The sequence below is a fragment of the Berghia stephanieae genome, chromosome 5, assembly GCF_034508935.2.
Source record: "Berghia stephanieae isolate SIO BIC M18660-M18661 chromosome 5, UCSD_Bste_1.3, whole genome shotgun sequence".
Taxonomy (NCBI): Eukaryota; Metazoa; Mollusca; class Gastropoda; order Nudibranchia; family Aeolidiidae; genus Berghia; species Berghia stephanieae.
The window spans coordinates 70041923-70046705 of NC_088364.1; positions in this window are offsets into that span (position 1 = coordinate 70041923).

Genomic DNA, 4783 nt, shown 5'->3' on the forward strand with positions numbered 1-4783 from the left:
AAGAAGAGAAGAAGAAGAAGAAGAAGAAGAAGAAGAAGAAGAAGAAGAAAGAAGAAAAGAAGAAGAAGAAAAGAAGAAGAAGAAGAAGAAGAAGAAGAAAGAAGAAGAAGAAGAAGAAGAAGAAGAAGAAGGAAGAAAGAAAGAAGAAGAAGAAGAAGAAGAAGAAGAAGAAGAAGAAGAAAAGAAGAAGAAGAAGAAGAAGAAGAAAGAAGAAGAAGAAGAAAGAAGAAGAAGAAGAAGAAGAAGAAGAAGAAGAAAGAAGAAGAAGAAGAAGAAGAAGAAGAAGAAGAAGAAGAAGAAGAAGAAGAAGAAGAAGAAGAAGAAGAAGAAGAAGAAGAAAGAAGAAGAAAGAGAAGAAGAAGAAAGAAGAAAAGAAGAAGAAGAAGAAGAAGGAAGAAGAAGAAGAAAGAAAGAAGAAGAAGAGAAGAAGAAGAAGAAGAAGAAGAAGAAGAAGAAGAAGAAGAAGAAGAAGAAGAAGAAGAAGAAGAAGAAGAAGAAGAAGGAAGAGAAGAAGAAGAAGAAGAAGAAGAAGAAAGAAGAAGAAGAAGAAGAAGAAAGAAGAAGAAGAAGAAGAAGAAGAAGAAGAAGAAGAAGAAGAAGAAGAAGAAGAAGAAGAAGAAGAAGAAAATGATGATGATCATGATGATGATGATGATGATGATGAGGGGGGTGGGGCGAAGAGGAGAATGAGGATGAGAATGCTGATATTCCTAATAGTCAGTGTTTGCACAATGTCTCTTCAAAGAGGTAAAAAATACAAACAAACCCGGAAACAAACCAAGACAAAAAAAAGAGACAAAAGAAAAAAGAGAATAAATAATTAGAGGGGAAAGGGAGAGGGGGGGGGGGGGTGTGGGTAGGATGAATACCAATAGAATAACAAAACCAAAACAGAAAGGAATATCTCAAAACGAAAAAAAAAAAACTCTCTATAATATAAAAAAAAAAAGAAAATAAAAAAGAAAAAAGGAAAGGAAAACAAAGTTGATGGTACCACCACAACTGCTATCTATTTATTATGGCTGGAATTAATTATTATGAATTAAACCAATCTTGTGACTCACTGACTGCAAACAAAAAGATCGGCCAACCCCATGACATTCGACAACTAAAAACTACAAAGGGAAATAGAGAAGAAAAAAAGGCCTGTCTTAGATTAATCTCTTATTCTTTGTCCACTAAACCAGCCAGCCGCCTTGACCATCTTTGTGGTAATCAAAATAGGGTCCACTTTAAACTGCTGACCATCTGAGTCAAGGCTTTAGTCTAAGTGTTCATTTTCGTCGTTGAGATTTGGTTCAGTAAAGACCGCTGATTTTTTTTATTCTAAATAATTATTACTCTCATTTGCTTGAGCACTCATTTTCAAAAGGTTTTTAGATTCAATATAATATTTCTTGTTAAACATTTGTCATACTTGTAACAAAAAAAAAAATCAAAAAAAAATCAAAAGTCATGTGTCTTAGAAGGATACTGACACATTTTACAGCTCACGACTTACTGATCTTACTGTCAGTCACTTAATTAACTACTAATTTTAAAGATGATGATGATTATAGTTAGTATTGTTATTTCTATTATTGTTATTATCATTATTATTATTATTATTATTATTATTATTATTATTATTAGTATTATCACCATAATAATAATCATCGTCATCATCATCATCATCATCATCATCATCATCATCATCTTTGTAAAGCGCTTTGAGCAAGTTTAGTGGATATTGCACTATATAACAGATCAATAAACATCATAATCACCATCATCATCATCATCATCATCATCATCATCATCATCATCATCATCATCATCATCATCATCATCATCATCATCATCATCAACAACATCATCATCATCATCATCATCATCATCATCATCATCATCATTCATCATCATCATCATCATCATCATTAATATTATTAATTCATTCATTAACATATTCTTACCATTATTTATTTGTATATATTTATTCACTACATCTTAAACATTTTATTTATCTATTTATTTTCTGTTTTCATTTGATCATATTCGCTAGAAATAATCTTGATGTCAACGATGAATGGACAGGACAGAAGACACGGGGTTGGGAATACAAGAGGAAAACAATAAGGGGGTGGGAGAGTTGGGGTGATGAAATTATATGAGATGTTTCCCGGCAGACAGTTGGCTTGTCAATGAATTAATTTAATGGTCAAGTTACTATAAAGAACAGAATCAACCAAGCATTAGACAAACATAGTACAATGTTCTTTTGTTGCTTTTGTTCTGTTTTTTGTTATATGTTTGTTTCTTTGTGTGTGTTTGTGTGTTTGTGCAATGAATAATATGACCCACTGTCTCCAAAATGGTATATTGTGTTGGAATGATTCTGACGCTGGCCACTTGATTAACAGTCAACGCACAGAGAAACATACATGAAAAAAAAAAATCCACCCTTCCCCCTCGAAACCCCCCCCCCCCCCAAAAAAACCAACAAAATAATCTGCATCGACTGGGGATCGAACCTCAGACCTCCTCAGGAGTTTCACACACACCTTTTCAGACCTAAACCCACAGCACAATTTTGTACCTGTATCCACTCACTAATTTGTTTAATACTATACTCTGAAGGATGAAACCGATAACTTTTTTTTAAATGTCTCAATTCAGTACTGAAAGAATGTAATTTATAAAAGGCAAGAGGAATAGTATTTACGAAAGAATGGAATCCAAACCAAAAAAAAAAAAAAAAAAGAAAAAAAAAAGAAAAAAAAAATCATACACAGAGAAGAAAGAAAATTAGAACTCGAACCACCTTGCTCCTACTCCACCCACCCCCCCCCCCCCCATTTCGCCTTTCATAAAAGCTGCTAATCATGGCCCAAAGTAGAGTTCTTAAGTGTGTTGCTTTAACTTTAATTAAATTCTCATTGTAATCCATCTACTCTACAAAACACTTTGCCTGAAGATGGGTCTGATTTTGATTGGTTCCATATTCTTTTCTGCTGTTATTGTTTTTTTCCCCTCACCCCCACCCCCCAACCCCCCTTCTTCTAATTTGACTTTGCAGTGACCAGGACCATAAATGGTCAAATTTTGTTTTCTTTTTATGTCCTTACACTTGAAAAGAATTAATTACCTCTCCGAGTCTGAAAGATCACAAAAGACGGAGAAGGGGGGGGGGGGGGGGGGGGGGGGGGGGTGAAGCACTAGAACGGACTACGCATCTTAGCTACTTTATCAAACTTCGATCTGCGAGAGTTCTTCTTCGTGACTTTCCGGCTGAGTGCTTCGAGACAAGATGACAATCGCTAAGATGTGCCTTGAGTGAAGTATCCAGGGCTCTTACGCGCCACTTTAATCGTCGACTTCACCGCTTTTACGCCTCTTATGCGCTCCCATCCACCCTTATACGCCCCCTTGATCATCCCATAATCCGCATTGCCCTGTGTCCAAATTGAATCTCACCCCTGAGTATCTATCGCCCACTGGTGAACGCGGTACCCACACTACATACTGCCACTGCTACGTATTTGGTTTCGTATGGGAACAAAACAGACAATGGACGTTTCGGGTACAAACCCTTCGTCAGAACAACAATACACAAATAAACGTGGAAAACAAGCAGTATTCATTCATACTGCAACCACCATTGAATACATACGAGACAAGTTATTTTTCATTATATTTTATTTGTTTTCCACGTTTATTTGTGTATTGTTGTGCTGACGAAGGCTTTGTACCCGAAACGTCCATTGTCTGTTTTGTTCCCATACGAAGCCTTTCCATTTTCACTCTTTCGTTAGTATTTTACGATCACCGGCTTCAGGCAGCGCTTACCGTTTTCTGCTATGTATTTCCAACCGAGACGCTGATCGAGTAGTTACCGTTCATAAACTTTTTTGTAAGGAATTCAAGCGACGATGACCACGGTCAGTGATCAAATTTATGTTTATGATAATAACCGTCATTATGCGATACACACACCTTTTACAATTCTGGAGAGAAAAAAAATGATTAGAAAGACAATTAACACATGGAACAATTAAAAATTTATAATCATAGACTCCAAAATTATAAATCACTTTTAAATCATTGACAAGGGAGCTCCGTTATACTTAAAACATGTATTATTATTATTATTATTATTATTATTATTATTATTATTATTATTATTATTATTATTATACTTATTTTATTATTATTATTATTATTATTATTATTATTATTATTATTTATTATTATTATTATTACTATTATTATTATTATTACTATTATTATTATTATTATTATATATTATTATTATTATTATTATTATTATTATTATTATTATTATTATTATTATTATTACTATTATTATTATTATTATTATTATTATTATTATTATTATATATTATTATTATTATTATTATTATTATTATTATTATATATTATTATTATTATTATTATTATTATTATTATTATATTGATCATACGGTTTGGCTGGCAGAAATGGTGAGCGTTTTAATGCATAGCATACAAATAAATAAATGATAAAAAAATAAAATTCCCTTTATTCATCCCTACGGGGAAATTTTTCTTTAGGATGTATTCCAAGGAAAGAATGGATTAACCGTGGCGTCAGCCGCAGTGCAGCGCCGCATAGTGAGCTAAGGCTAGGTGACTAGCTCAAGGCCACACAGTGCAACGGCGAGTGATCAAACGCGGTACCTTTCGGGTGCGAAGCAAAGACCATACCGCTGAGCCACGCTGCTCCTATTATGAAAATAACACTCATAAAAAAACACGAGCACAGAAT